The sequence below is a fragment of the Protopterus annectens genome, chromosome 6.part0 (genome assembly GCF_019279795.1).
Source record: "Protopterus annectens isolate FY-2018-M chromosome 6.part0, PAN1.0, whole genome shotgun sequence".
Lineage (NCBI taxonomy): Eukaryota > Metazoa > Chordata > Ceratodontiformes > Protopteridae > Protopterus > Protopterus annectens.
In genome coordinates, this window is record NC_056737.1 from 1,849,485,404 (window position 1) to 1,849,501,879 (window position 16,476).

The 16,476-nt window shown below is 41.9% G+C and overlaps 1 protein-coding gene across 4 annotated transcripts in view; it reads left to right on the plus strand.

Moving 5' to 3' along the window:
• MYO1B (myosin IB) overlaps positions 1 to 16,476 on the plus strand; it is a 2,891,345-nt gene that overhangs the window by 1,876,835 nt on the left and 998,034 nt on the right. The window lies entirely within an intron of this gene.

Sequence of the window (16,476 nt, forward strand, 5' to 3'; positions counted from 1 at the left end):
TCTGACTCTGACCACATGGGATCTGGCATATTGAAAAAATTCAGACTGTTTACTCTGCCTCAAATAATGCATTCTGGGATACTTGGTCTCTAAAAAATTGCATCAGATCTGCCACGTTTTGCCTTAAGCTGCTGTCACTTCATTGACTTAACAGGCATTCACTGCAGTCTTAAAATCCCCTAATTTTGGTTAAAATGTTATCCTTTTTAAATGACCACTTGAAACCCAAGCAGTGCAAATGCTACAGAACAGAACTGAAAGGTGCATTTTCTAGCCCTTTCATCTTAGAAATGCTAAATTGCTTTCTTTTGTGAAGGCTGAAATCTAGCTCTTCAAGGAATCTCCCCCTCCCACTTCACACCTACCTTCCCTAGCTGTCAAAGAGCCAAGGGTAATTTGACCCATTATCTGCATGTGATTGACAGCACGTCACAGCAGGTGACCAGAGTAATGTACTGTTTGCTTGTCAGCCTTTTCCTCCTTACAGTGGGAGACTTTTTTTGTTGCACTACTCCTGTCAAATTTAAAACCAAGCAACATAGCACTGGCAATAATCCCTGCTTTGCAAAGCAGTCTGCCACTTATTTTCCCTTCCTGTTTAAATAGCTAACAAATGATGCACTATAAACTTGAAATATTTTAGACTTGCATGACAGCACCCACATGCTTTTTTGAGTCAATATTTAAAAAAAATTATGGTAGTGCATACATACACGCAGACACACACTGCTTTACTTCTACAATGATTTAGATTTTTACATTTTATAGCAGTGTACTAACCAAGCAGAGAAATCTGGTTCAAAAGCAAGGATAAATTGATCCTGAAATACCTATGAACCTCAGATCAAGAAATTAGGACAAAGCCATACATAGAAGTGGGACAAAGGCACAAACGGAAAAGCGCAGTCTGGGTCTGAACTGTCTGCAAACAGCTACAGTTAACTTTGAGTATGTGTCTACCTGTTTGAACCAGTATTCATTTTCCCCTGGAGAGCACTCTGCTTTGGCTTGTAAGCAGCCCCACACACACACACACACACACACACACACACACACACACACACACACACACACACACACACACACACACACACATTCCACTTTCTCTTATTCCCTTCTGTTAGCAAATAGTATCCGCCATAACTCATCAAGCATTAAACATAACTGGGGAAATATAAACCCTGGATCAAAATGAAAATAAGTAGGCCAAGCTAAAATGCAGCTGCGAAGGGAAGCACGTGGCACCCTTACAAACAGAAAAGATTAACTCCACTAATGTGCAATTAAAAACTTGGGAGGACACAATATCAGGGCTAGGGAGGCATAGAAACAGGGACAAATTACATTTAGGATACACTATTAAGAAGTAATAAGACTTACCTTACTTATGAAGTAGCAAAGCTGGTGAAGAAGAAGTGCTTCACATGAATAGAGTCGACCAGATTTGCTAACACAGAAAAGGAGTTCCACACAGCACCTAGTCCATTTATTAGGTTAACAGTGTGCTGGGAAAGGCAGTGTTGACATCACAATGTGGGAGGATCACAGGGATTCTGTACAGCATGCAAATAAGGCAGTGTTTACGTCACTTTGGGGGAGGAAACCTCCCAGGATCTTCAGCAAGAGCTATGGCAGATGTGACATCATTATTTAAGAGACGACTAGACAGTTTTCATCTTGGTTTTAAAACTGAAAGTCAAACAGTATGGAAAAGTATGAAGCCTAAGCAGTAAAAGAGAATAGTGAATTTTTTTTTAAAGCTGCGGTTATGTTTTTTTGAGGCTGTATCACATAACAGGATTTTAGGGAGACATCAGGTAGAGATATTTGATTTGATATCCCGTTGTTTTCCTTTAATTCCCCATGCATGAATACATTGCTCCTGGTACTCAACTTTGCCCACAGGGGAATTAATTGGTTGTAAGGCTGTTGACCTCACAGGAATGAATAAGCTAATAGAGCTTGTGAGAGAGGGAGGCTTGATAGTCATGTGGTCAGGAGCAAAAGCTGAGACATTTTTTTTTCTTGCTTTCTGTGCTGATGAGATCTTTTTGCATCTCTGTTTTAAGATATTTGGGCAAGACACCATGATTAATACATGTGGGAAGTGGTTCTGTACAGGTTGGTGCAGAAAAATATACATTTTCTCTTAAGTCTTTGGGTGCTTACTGTGGATTGTTGAAATCTGATGGTGTTTTGAGGACTAGGGAGGGAAAACCACACTTCGTATAGAATATTCTACTGCAGAAGTGAAGGGTAACTTCATTGAAAGGTCATTTATGTGTTACAGTTAATAACACTTGAGGCTCTATATTATAATTCCACAATTCATAAGTGTGAGATGCAGAACTGAAGAAATAAAAAAAAATGGTTGAAAAATAAAAGGATAACAGCAAATGTCAGACGTCACTGTTCTCCTTTACAGTTTTTTTGTATCCCTCAGTCCAACTCTGAGATTGATGTACATCAGAGAAAGTGGAATATACTGAGAAACAGCAGTCTTGGACTTAAGCCCGCATTTTCAGTCAATTAATATCATTAATCCAGGACTCTCCCTAATGAGTCTCAAAATGTCAAAAGGTTAACATTTACTCCTGTCTTAAAATAAGCTATTGCTGTCCATAGTACTTCTAAAAGGCATGAGTTGCTGCTTTAATTACAGGTAGAATGTCGGCAGTATTGTTGAGAAAACTTGAGTTGAGCAAGTTGCTTTAGTAATGTACTCAAGGATATCAGGTCACAGGATGTTTTTAAGAATGAAGTATGTCAGTCTTCAAAAATAATCCTGATAGATGAAAAAACAGTCGAAAAAATTAACATGCCGAAAAAATGAACATGTGCTTACGGCAGTCAAGCTTTTCAGAAGTCAAGAGGTGTTCAGTTTGACAGTTGAGAGTATGAGCCTATGAGCACTGTAGTCTACCTAGAGTTGAGCTTAAATCCTGACAAACATCTTGTTATAATGGGAGTATTGAAAGATGCTTAGGACTCTGAGTTGCCTGGAGAAGGCAGTCACGGTCTGATTGACAGCAGTATATGTCAGTTAATAATGCTAGTTATTGTTTAGCAAAGAACAGATTTATTTTAATTGCCAGTTGTTGAAGAGTTTTGAGCAAACCATTCACAGACCATCTTAAGCTCAAACTGCAGCCTTCTTAATAGAGGAAATAAGAGAAAGATCTTGTATGAAGAGGTCCATCGTTGGTACCAGTGTGATTAGACCAGCAGGCATTAGTACATTTTGTCACATGTAGTGTTTTTCGGCTGTCTTTGTCCCTTTCCCTGTCCAGATTGCACTGCAGTGTCATTCTTCTACAGATCTTGTTGCTGTGCTCAACATTGCATGTCTAAACAGCCCCAGGCTATCTGGTTTTGAATTCCTGTGGTAAACGATGTCACAAAATTTGCAGGTGGCTGTATTTTGCTAGCATTCTTTGTAATTAATTCACTTTCTGACTTGTTTTTAAGCCAAATGTTTTCAAGTTTAGTGGAATTTTATCCATTTTTATGTTTTTTGTCCCAGTAGTTTGTTTTCCCTTTCCTTCTTCTTTGCTAACTGTTACAAAGTAATAAAAAAAAAAAAAACTTGTTAGTTCATTTTTTGTTAGTTAATAATATGTTGTCTTTCTGAATTTGGGTTTGTACCTCTTTTGGTAAAAGCAAACCATTCATTAAAAATATACATGCAGGAATAAAATCCTTCATTGACCTCCTCCTTTGTTATTTTTGAGAAAGACATAGCATATGTTAAAGTGGGTCTATATCATATGTTCGAAGTTTGAAAACTTCAAACTTTAAATAATCGAATTTAAATGTTCGAAGTTTCAAATATTGAACATATGATTTAAAAAAAAAAAAAAAACTAACTGTTGTAGGCAGGGGGGCAAGCCCCGCTCTTTAAATATACCAACTCTGAAAACGCACTACAATGCAGTAAGGGAAATCTTCCCTTTACTGCGTTAAAGTGCGGCCTCAGAGTTTGTATATTTAAAGAGCGGGGGGTTTGGGGGGCACAGCCCCCCATGTGAGGGGGTGCAGGACAGCAGGACCCCTGCTTACAACAGTCAGGTAAGTTCCCTTTTTTTTTTTTTTTTTTTTTGTTAATCATATGTTCAATGTTTGAAACCACGAACATTTAAATTTGATTATTTAACGTTCAAAGTTTTCAAACTTCAAACATATGATATTAGACCCTGTTAAAGTTCCATTTATCAAGCTTTTAATGATAACTGATGAACACTTTATGTGACTGAGAAGTCACTGTCTGGTCAAGATCAAACAAGTCTGTCTGTATCCTTGAAGCCAAAGCTGTTGACATTAAGTTGTTTCAAGCTCTGTCATCAGAGTTAAAGCCTTTGACATTAACTTCAGCTAGCTCTTAGCTCCATATGAAAGCAAATCTCCATAGTCCCCCCTAGCTTCAACCACAGCCTTCTCTGCTTCTGAAAAAAATGAGTAATGTCCAGAAAGCTGTTCTAATTGTGGTTGAATGTTAATTTCCTTTTCGCTAGTTGACAAAATGTCAAAGTTTTAAGTTTAACTAATAAAGAAACATGCCAATGTTTGAGTCCCAGACTTGGTTTACAGAAAGCTTTTCCTTTTTCTTTCTATCAAGAGTTTGAATACAACGGATTTGTGAAGACTGTGTTGAGGGCCAAGAAAAGATTCTCTTTTTCCTTATCTCTGACTGGTTCCATTAGGAATAAGGGTGACTCTGCTCTGCTTTGCCCTGAGTTTACATTGACTATTCTCTCTTCGCCAACCTTCTTGTTCTTGGTGCCAGTTTTGAGGTAGCTAACAATGACCATTAAAGTGTCAATGCCAGTGCTGGAGACACTTTTGGCAGCTGTGATGCCTTCAGCAGCATTATATGCTTTGACATCGATGGTTCCCTCTCAGAGTCTGCCATCTATGTTGATGTGTCCAGTGGTACATTTGTTGTCAGTTTTGATGGCCCTCTTGAGCCTTCAAAATTTTCAGGATTCCATATCCCAGGGTATGATTATCATCCGCTCAGACAATGTGACAGTGCAGACATATGTCAACAAGTGGAAGAGAGGGTCCCATTTCTGCTCTTTATATTGTGAAGCCGTAAGTGCTTTGGAATGGGCTGCATCATTCAGTCACTTTTTTCATAGCCAGCCACATCCAGTGAAAACTATTTTTTATTTTTGTCACAAAGTCTCTCTCTCTTGCTCTATGCTGATACCTTTTAAGTGCTCCCACAACCCTTCAGTGCAGAGAATTTTTTTCCTGGGGCTGGGAGAAGCCTTACTGTAACCTTTTTGTCTCAGGCTGATATGAAAACTTAGACAAAATAAATCAAAAATCATGCTCACATTCCCATTGTTGCCTTGACAAGTATAGTTTTTCTGCTACTGCCTCACCTGTTGAAGTGGCCACTTTCATTGCATCCACTCAGAAACTCTGTTTCATCTTTTAAGCAAGCCTTATTCAGATGTTAATTACCTTTTGCTATCCACATGGCTTCTCTACTTCCACTAATGGCTAGCAACTCTTCCTTCCTTCCTTTTGGAGTGGTACCTGTCATCTCTCAGAAAGAAAAGACATTGTAATATTTACAAAAGTAAGTGGATGTGCATCTCTATCTGGGCCACCTTAAAATTTTAGCACCCATCTCCTTCTAATTTCATCTTTTCTGGAATGTATGGCCCCATTTTTCGTTTTTGGACTGGGTCACTCTTCTTTCAGTGTTTGTCTGGCAGGCATGTCAAATTTCCATCAGAGCACAGATTTTTCCATCCCTAGTTTCTTTGTAAAGATATATAAAGTGCCTTTGTTAAATGTTCATACGTGTTGAAAGCACTACTAAAAGACCCAGATGTTCATCGTGTTATACTGCTGCAGTCATCACACTTGGGTTATCCTGTCGTCAGGCGGTCCCGCAGTCGGCCGAAACCCAAAGTCCTGGTCCGGCATCGGTTGTCGTCGCTTCTTCCCTGACGTCAGTGTGACAGGGGTATAAAAGAGGCAGCCGACGCCATTTTCTTCAGTCTTTCTTGCCGCACGGTGCCCGAAGCAGAAGCAGTTCGCAAGTGCCGGTCGGCCAGCTCCTGAGATTTTCGAATCGAATTTCAGCCCGAAGTCTTCTCTAAAGCTAACTACCCCGTTGGGGAAACTTTTCTTGCCTCAGACCGATGTCAGACAAAGTTAATAATTGCATTTCTTGTGGGAAGCAAATACATCATAAGGATTTTCATTCTTATTGTATTCCTTGCCTAGGCCCAGACCACGACGTCTCTGGTTGTCTGTTCTGTGCTAGGTTCAACAAACGTACAATTAAGCATAGGGCAGATTTCGCCCAGCATTATTTTGGCAGAAAATTTAACTATAGCATGCCGTCGGAGCAACCGACATCAGCAATGATTAAAAAATGCAAGGATAAGGACAGGCAGCCAAGGCCAAGACCAGTTACTGAGGCCTCAGCCAGGCCTGACGCCGGTTCTCCGGTTTTCAGCGAGGCGCCTACACAGCCCCTGACTCCCGCTGATTCAGAAATTTTGACGGCCTCCCAGACCAAAGCAGCTGGGCCTCAGGAACTGGTTCCACCTCACCCCTCGGACGCCAGCCCTGATGGTGATCCGGAAATTTTGGATAGGCCTTCGGTTTCTGAAGGTGTCTTCAAACCGACAACTATCTCTACTAAGTCTTATGCTAAACTTAAAGCTCCCTTGAAAGTTAGGAAGTCGGGTCCACTCCCCCCCCCCCACAGGCCCCTATGCCTAAAAAACAGATGCTTAAGATGGCTGAGGATTTAATTACCCTTATCAGGGGATTCCAACCCCCTCCTGACAAAAGGCCTAGACTGCAGGAAGATTATCTTTCCTCTGACCAAGCATCCATTTCTTCAGACAACTCTGAGGACCAGGATTGCTCCTTCCCTCCTTATGAAGACTCAGATGCTGAAGAGTCCATTCCCTCTGTCTCCCCCCTGAAGACTACTCTTTTGGGGAAACTTTACACACCATGAGGGAGCACTTCCACTGGGAAGGCCAAGATTACTCTGACTCGAAGAAAAGACTCCGTGACTTTCTTCTTCTTCCACAGCATAGACCCCTAGCAATTCCTCCAGTTTTAGACATTTTGGATGATGTTTACTCCGAATCTAGTCTAAGCCCAGATTCCTTACCTCCAGCACCAGCTAAACCAGACAGATGCTACCGAGTTCCTGATACTCATAAGTTTCTATATAAAAGCCCTACTGCAGACCACAAAACCATTTCCCAGGGTCCCAAAGGGGTTAAGGCCTCCACTGCCAAGAATCCACTTCCTTCTGAAAGATATTCCAGAGCATTAGAAAGATAGGGGAAGAAAGTGTATACGTCTGCCACTTTGGCCATGAGGGCCTTAAACTGCCAATTCCACATGCAAAAATACCAACAGTACTTGATTACACAGTTAAAGCAGAAAATGATCCCTCAGACAGATCAACCTGATTTCAAAGAGATGCAGGATTTGCTGCATGCACCAGAACAGGTGGGAAAGCATACCTTACAGTGTGGTTTTGATTCATTGGAAGCCTCATGTAGAGAAGCTGTCACAGGGTCTGTAATACGTAGACATGCTTGGCTTAAAGAACAAGCCTTACCAGAACATGTCAAAGCAAAGTTATTGGATGCTCCATTGCAGAAAGATGTGCTATTTGGTGTCAAAGCAGAGGAAGTTTTAAAGAAAATGGAAGAAAAGGCAAAATCTATGCAAACAGTTAAAGATTTCTTACAGGTACATCAGCAGAAACTGGCCATCAAAAAACTGGTCCTTTCCTGCATCAGACAGACCCCAAAGAGGTAGGTACAGACGCCCAAGGGGCAGAGGCCAGCCGCAAGGTTCTTTCAGGCCTAGACAATGGCAAACAACATCTCAAAGAGGTGGAGACGAAAGATCTCAACCCTTCAGGAAACAAACACAATGACTTCCCACTTCGCCTGCCAAGAAAAATTGCCCTGGCAGCACCTTTGGGAGGAAAACTGGCTCTATTTCCACAAAACTGGCGCATCATTACAAAGGACAAATGGGTTCTGGATATTATTACCTGAGGCTACAGATTTCATTTCCACACTTTACCACGGATGAGAGGCATGCCAAATCTGCCTCCAAACCAATGGGCAGAGGCACAAACGCAAATTTCAGCTCTCATGGATATGAAAGCAATTCAAAAGGTATCTACAAAGGAGCAAGGTCAAGGTTTTTACTCAAGACTATTTCTAGTCCCAAGAAAGGACAAAGCCTGGAGGCCCATTTTAGACCTTTCAATTCTAAACACATACCTGGAGGTGCCCAAATTCAAAATGCTCACACTTCAGCAGCTTCTTCCCATGCTGGGCAAGGAGTCTTGGCTGGTAACGTTGGACCTCAAAGAGGCATACCTGCATGTCCCTATCAGACAAGATTGCAGAAGATACCTCAGATTTTTGGCAGGTACAATGCATTATCAATTCTCTGCATTGCACTTTGGCTTATCTACTGTGCCCAGAGTATTTACGAAATGCCTGGCATCAGTAATTGCATATTGCAGACAACGAGGAATACAAATTTATCCATACCTGGACAACTGCCTGATCCAAGCGGACAGCAAGGACATCCTATTACAGCATCTGGCATTTGTAACAAAGCTGCTCAGTTGCCTAGGGTACACAGTAAACAAAAAGAAGTCAAAGCTAATACCCTCGCAACAGATAATATTCCTGGGTGCCAGCTTAAATACAACGGCCCAGATGGCTTATCTCATGCCAGACAAACAAAAACAATTGACTCAATACTTCAAAAAGATGGCAACATTTACCCAGCTCACTGCAAGGAAAATCCTGCAGGCATTGGGGTTCATGGCATCCTGCATTCAACTAATCCCATATGCAAAGCTGCATATGAGGAAATTACAATGGTACCTGAAAAGTGTATGGTCTCAAGACAGGCACAGCCTCGAATCAAGTATACCTCTCATTCCCTGCCTTCAAAAAGAGTTCCTATGGTGGGCTCAAGCATGTCTAATAAACAAGGATCTTCCTTTCATCTTACCTCCAGCAAACCAAACTGTGAAAACAGACTCTTCAGACAATGCCTGGGGAGCACACATGGCAGGACAGTGCATACAGGGCAAATGGTCTGCAAAACAAATGCATCTACACATCAACCAAAAGGAGATTCTAGCTGCGCAAAATGCACTGACAGCCTTCAGGGACCTCTTGCATCCAGGACAACTACTAATAAGGACAGACAACACCACAGTGTTGTGGTACATAAACAAACAGGGAGGAACACATTCCTACCCTTTATGCAGGCAGGAACACAGCATTGATTTACCAAGTACAACTGCAAGCACAATTCCTGCCAGGAAAGGAAAACATATTGGCAGACGAATTAAGCAGAAATATGGCAGATCCTCACAAGTGGAGACTACACCCACAATTATTTTCAATGATAACTCAAAGGTGGGGATGTCCAGACATAAATCTATTTGCCTCCCCCAACAATTGCCAACTACAGAAATTTTGCGCAAGGACTTATCACTCCCTAGCCTGGAAAGTGGACGCTCTATCATTCAGTTGGACAGCATTGACAGTCTATGCCTTCCCACCACTACCTCTACTGACCAAAGTATTATTGAAAGTCAGATCAGAGAGACCACAAATGATCCTCATTGCCCCGGACTGGCCACACCAGCACTGGTACCCATTACTAAGGAACTTGACTCACAGCCCTCCATGGATCCTGCCTCAATTCCCACTACTGTTGACTCAGAAAAACTCTCAGATACTTCACAGCCAGCTCAGAACTTTAAATTTAGCTGCATGGAGAATACCTTGAATTGTCAATCAGCACTTCTCTCAAAGGACATCCTGAATGTCATTTTGGAGGCCAGAAGGCCCAGCACCAGAAAAACTTACTCAGACAAATGGAAAAGATTTTGTGCATGGAACCAGGCTAAAGTCAAAATCCTTGGATACCAAACATTCCTCAAACACTGCAATACTTAACTGAGATCCTACACAAAGGCCTTTCATTCTCATTCATTAAGATCTATGCTTCAGCCATTTCAGCTCAATATAATACGGATCCTCCAATTTTCTCACACCCTTTACTAAGGCAGTTTCTCAGAGGGGCTAAGAATATAAGACCCCCCAGAAAACCCCCAACGCCAGCTTGGGACCTGAACTTCGTTTTAGAAAAATTAACACTGCCTCCTTTCGAACCAGCCTTCTCAGCAGAACTACAATACTTGTCTTGGAAAACAGCTTTGTTGCTGGCTATTACCTCAGCACGCAGGGTCTCAGAACTAAAGGCACTTATGGCAGTGAAACCTTTCATCATTTTCCATAAGGACAGAGTCTCTTTACGAACTAACCCTACTTTTATGCCTAAGGTAGTATCCAGTGTGGCTTTGAATCAAACCATTCATTTACCCACCTTTTATCCAAACACCCAGAATAAAGGAGAAAGACTCCTTCACTCTTTGGACATCCACAGACAGCCACGCTACTATTTAGATAAGACAAAGACCTTCAGAAAAACTGACCAACTCTTTGTATCCTATGCTGCAGGTTCATAAGGAAAGGCTATTTCAAAACAGACCATCTCCAAATGGATAGCACATTGTATCCGCTTTTGCTACTCGCACCATGGGAAAACAGAGCCTGTTAATATTAGGTCCCGTTCTACCAGGGCTACAGCAACCTCAGCAGCCTTTCTCATTGGGGTTCCAACCAAGGACATTCTACAGGCAGCTACTTGGAGTTCAGTGCACACCTTTACCAAGCACTACCACCTTCCATTATACTCTAAAACCAGAGCTGGTTTTGCCACTGCTGTTCTGCAGGGCATCCTAGCTTCACCTAACCCAGTTTAGTATCAGCCACCCATCCATAGCTTTGGGGTTCAACCCAAGTGTGATGACTGCAGCAGTATAACACGATGAACATAGTACAGTTTTGTACCTACCATAAATGTAGATGTTCGAGTGTTCATACTGCTGCAGTCCAGGTTACCCTCCCACCATCCCCTCTACATACCAGGGTGTTACTTATAACTCCATGTACCTCAATCAATGGGATGCATGTGTATATGGTGTATTTGCTAACATCTAGTACCATTGTCTATCTACCAAGGTATTTTTGCATAGCTATTGTGTTGCCTTCCTAGTTGGGGGCACCTGACATCTGGGGCAAGAAAAACTGAAGAAAATGGCGTCGACTGCCTCTTTTATACCCCTGTCGCACTGACGTCAGGGAAGAAGCGACGACAACCGATGCCAGACCAGGACTTTGGGATTCGGCCGACTGCGGGACCGCCTGACGACAGGATAACCCAAGTGTGATGACTGCAACAGTATGAACACTCGAACATCTACATTTATGGTAGGTACAAAACTGTACTTTCTGTGTTCTGTCTATATCAGCTAACTTTGCATCAAGTTGTATACACCTGTCTCTGAGTTAAAATGACTTCCTTGGAAGACGTTTGTAGCCACCATTTCAGTTAGGATGATTTCTGAGTTGCAGGCCCCATCAGTTAATTCCCGGTTAGTCTATAACTGGGACAGGGTTTCTTTCCAAACAAATCGCTCCTTTAGACCTAAAGATATTTCTCATACTCTGTTGCAGTACTAATTCTTGTGTCTTCCAGTCATGCAGAAGCCCGTGACCAGTCCAGTTTCCAGAGTCTTTATATCATCCCTAGCCGACTGACCTCCGTCTGTCAGTCCCATATTCAGTTCTTTCTAGACTTGTAGTCTGATGTGCTTCATGTGTGCTCAGTATGCTTGCAGTCCATTGGTCAGCTCATTTTTCCAGAGAACCTTCTTTCCAGTCAGATAAGTGTCCTGTTGTTTTTTTTCTGTGCTTAATTTAATTTTCAATAAAGTAAACAATTGCTTAAAGTATGAGAAGCAACTCCCGCACAAATATTTTTACTTGTTTTGTTTTCTGATTTGGGCCTCAGCACAATGTCTGTAATCGTCCTGAATGTGCAAAATTTTTGCAAAATCTCCAAAATGTAGGGCAGAAGTAGTATCCACTGATATGAAGTCCTCTTCAGCTTCCCTGGTGGCATCACAATCCACTGGTACTGTAGAGCCTCCACAAATTCTGGTATCAGCAAGGATCATTCCAAAAAACAGAAAGAGAAAAAGGCCAAGGACCCTGATGTTACAGAGAAAGCTTCAACTCTAGGTTATAAGTTGACTGATGATCCCAGTGAGGCGTATTTGTAGCCTACCTTGTACGGTGACTGCTAGGAAGCCAGATAGGTTTTACAGTGTACTTGAATCTTATTAGCACCTTTACAAAACCCCAAAGGCTGACCCTTCTGAATCCACAAAAGGTGTACCTAAGGGATCAACAAAACATCCCTTACTCAGTGACAAGGAAGGTAGATTATAAGACAGACTTAAGAAGACAACTTACATCTCTGTAACACAAGCAATGAGAGTTTTGAATTTTCATTTCCATATGCTAAAGTACCATGAATCTCTTCAGGACAAAATTCTAGCTAAGATGTATTCTGTTGCAGATGGAACCTTATCTAAGGAAATCCAGGAGACAGCCAAAGAGGCTTTACAGGTCTCCAGACACTCTAAAATGTAGCTATGATGCCTTAGATGCTTCATGCAGAGCAGCTGCCACAGGCTCAGTCGTCTGCAGAAATGCAAGGCTCAGGACCTAGCCCCTGTCAGTTCAGGTAAAGGATAAACTACTGGCTGCTGCTTTAGACAATGAATTTCTTTTTGTTCCTCCTCCTGAACAAGTTTTTGAGAAGCTGGATTAAAAAGAAAAGCAAATTAAAACTGTGTAAGAATTTTATCTGTCTCCAACCCCAAGCTACAGTAAGAAATATTGTGACTATGTTCTTCCCCAGCCTCTTTCACCTCTTCCCAACCTCCCCTCCAAGCCTCTGGCAGAAAGACCCTTCTTCTTCCTAAACCAAAGGAAAACCATCACCAGGGACCAATGGGTCCTCTTCCTCTTAAAGAAAGGGGTACTATGTCCACTTCAGAGAACTAAAACCCTTCGTGGCCATTCTAAAAGCCACCAAAAGAGCACAAAAGCCTCTTACCACCTATCCTCTAGGAGCTACTTAATCAAGGATCTATCCAGCCTGTTTCTTCAGGACTAGAAGGAAGAGGCTTCTACTCAAGGATATTTATAGTTCCAAGAAAACAGGGCATCAGTAGACCCATCTTGGACCTATCAGTGTTAAAAAGTTTCTCAACATCCAAAATCCAGAATGCTTACTTTGCAAAAACTACTACCAGTGATTTTCCAATATGCTTCTCTGATCGCTCTAGACCTAAAAGACTCTTACCTCCATGTCCTCATAGCATACAGTCACAGAAAGTACTTTCAGTTTGTAGCAACAGGTTTCCATTTCCAAGTCTGTGCTTTATTTGTTTTTAATTTCTCCAAATCTTTTGGGTTTCTAATACCATGATGGGAATGGACCCCATTCCTAAGTCAAAGTATGATTAAAGTTCATGAAATTAGTACTGTTTCAATCTTTGATTTCAGCCAAAAGTGCTCATCGCAGCACCCACAATGTACCCAGTAATGGCTCCTTCTGCAGTTCATATGGGGTTACATGGATTGGTAACATATCAAAATACAACTGTAGATTCTTTTTTTATAAGACCCATTGCTTCTACTACTATTGGAACTGTCTGGGTATCTTAATTCCACATTGTTCTCATTTCTGCCTGCAGATCCTGGTGTGTCTCTCTGTAGTCACTAGGTGTGGCGATTTCAGTGATCAATGCTACTTTTGTCTTTTTCTCTTGGACCACTATATCCAGTTTTCTAGCATCTGTCTTTTGAACTGTTGGTAATGGGTGATCCCATGTGATGTAAACTTCATCATTTTCTGTGATGCTTTGTGGCTCATGTTTCCAGTGTAGTACTGTTTGGGCTGTCTGCTGCTCCCAAAGTTTTCACAAATGTCTGGCTCCTCAGATAGCACATTGCAGATCTGAGGGTTCATAGTTACCCCTATTTAGGCAACTCTTTCTTTTAGGGAAGATCCACATGAGCGACCCTAGATGCCTTGCATATCACTATAGCCTATTTTCAAAAAGTAGGTCTTAGCTCAAATCTTCAAAAATCTCAAACCTTCCTCAAACAAAGATCCTGTTTCTGGGAGCACTCATAGATTCATTTTAGCAGAAAGTCTTCCTTCCACTTCCAGTTCTGTGCTTTATTTTTTTTTTAATTTCTTAAAATCATTTGCGTTTGTAATACCAAGACGGGAATGGACCCCATTCCTAAGACAAAGTACGATTAAATTTCATGAAATTAGTACTGTTTCAGTCTTTGATGTCAGCCAAAAGTGCTGTTCTCAGCACCCACAATGTGCCCAGTAATGACTTCTTCTGCAGTTCGTACAGGGTTACAAGGACTGGTAACATATCTAAATACAATTGTAGATTCTTTTTTTATAAGACCCATTGCTTCTTCTACTATTGAAACTGTGTGGGTATCTTTCTTCCCCATTGCTCTCATTTCTGCCTGCAGGTCCTAGTGTGTCTCTCTGTACGCAAGACGCTGTAGTTACTGGGTGTGGCGGTTTCAATGATCAATGCTACTTTTGCCTTCTTTTCTTGGACCACTATATCCAGTTTTCTAGCATCTATCTTTTGAACTGTTGATAATGGGTGATCCCATGTGATATAGACTTCATCATTTTCTATGATGCTTTGTGACTCATGTTGCCAATGTTGTACTGTTTGGACTGTCTGCTGCTCCCAGAATTTTCACAAATGTATAGCTCCTCTGATAGCACATTGCAGATCTGGTGATTCATATTTACCCCTATTTAGGCAACTCTTTCTTTCAGGGACGATCCACATAAGCGACCCTAGATGCCTTGCATATCACTATAGACTGTTTTCAGAAAGTAGGTCTCAGCTTAAGTCTTCAGAAGTCTCAAACCTTCCTCAAATAAGGATCCTGTTTCTGGGAGCCCTTGTAGATTCATTTTAACAGAAAGTCTTCCTGCCCCAAGACAAGATTGCTTTCTTGACTGGCTGTCTGTCCAGTCTGCTTCCAAAGCAGCTCAGCACTGCAAGAGAATACTGGGGTACACGGCATCCTGCATTCTTATGATCCCACTTGCAAAGTTGCACATGAGGAAAACATCAATGGTTCCTGATGAATGCTTGGGAACAGCATTCCCAACCCGTGGAAACTGTTCTACATCTCCTTCCATGTGTGAAAAAGGAATTCCTATAGTGGAAGAACACCATACAGAGGGACCCAGGGACAAATCTCTCTTTACCAGAAGTAGAAAAGACCAACAGTTCAGACATAGCTTGGGGGGGTCCATTAGGTTCCCTGAAAGTGCAGGATATTTGTTTTTTTCAGCAGAGAAAGTTGCACATATATCAGAGGAGCTACTAGCAGTTTAGCTAACCATAAAAGCCTTTCAACAGAACCTAAGCTCAGGGACCCTGCAGATCTAGAAAGACAACACCACGGTAATGTGGTGCAGAAACAAGCAAGGAGGAACTTTGTTTTACCCTCTGTGCAGCCTTTCCAGGAAAATTTGGTTGCTGGCTCAGGAAATAGGGCTTACCCTCATAGCATCTTATATTCTGGGTCAGGCCAATACCATGGCAGAGCCTGTAAGCAGAGACCTTCTAGATCCCAGTGAATGGATGCTGAAGAAAGAGGTCTTCCTGGACCTAACCATATAATGGGGGATCCCCTCAATAGACCTGTTTGCCGCTCACCACAACAAGCAACTACAGAAGATCTGCTACAGAACGCAACAGACTGGAGCTTGATAAATAGATGTATTCTCCTTTACATGGGCAAACTGTTGCCTGCATGCATTCCTATCCTTACCCCAATACCCAGGATACTAACAAAAATCAGGATGAATAGATGCAGCATGATCCTAGTTGCCCCTTCTGTCAAAGACAACACTGATTCTCCCTTTTCCTGGCACTCAGCAAGGGGAAACTCTGCACCCTACTGCAGGAAGTAGATCTCTTCAGTTAAGCCAAATGATCAATCTACCATCCCCACTTAGCCACCCTCAGGTTAACAACCTGGAGGATTGAGTTTTGATACCAAGGAATGCATCCTATCCCAAGGATATACTTTCCATTGTAAGGGACGCAAGGAAGCCCAGTACCAGGAAATCATACCTGGCAAAACAGAAAAGATTTTCCACCTGGTTTCACAGCAAAAACACTAACCCCTCTCAGGTAGACATTAACTCAGTCTTGCAGTACCTTTCAGGTTTCTTTAGTTAAGGACTTTCCTATTCCAGTATTAAGGTACACGCATCTGTCATATCAGCTTGCCTGCATGGTATCCCCCAATCTTCTCATACCCCCACATGAAACTTTTTTCAAAAAGGGGTGATTCACTTAAAACCACTCAGAAGAAACCCTATTCTGGCGTTGGATCTAAATTAAGTATTAGAACAACTAACCTTGCCCCTTTTGAACCTGCTGCCACTGCCTGT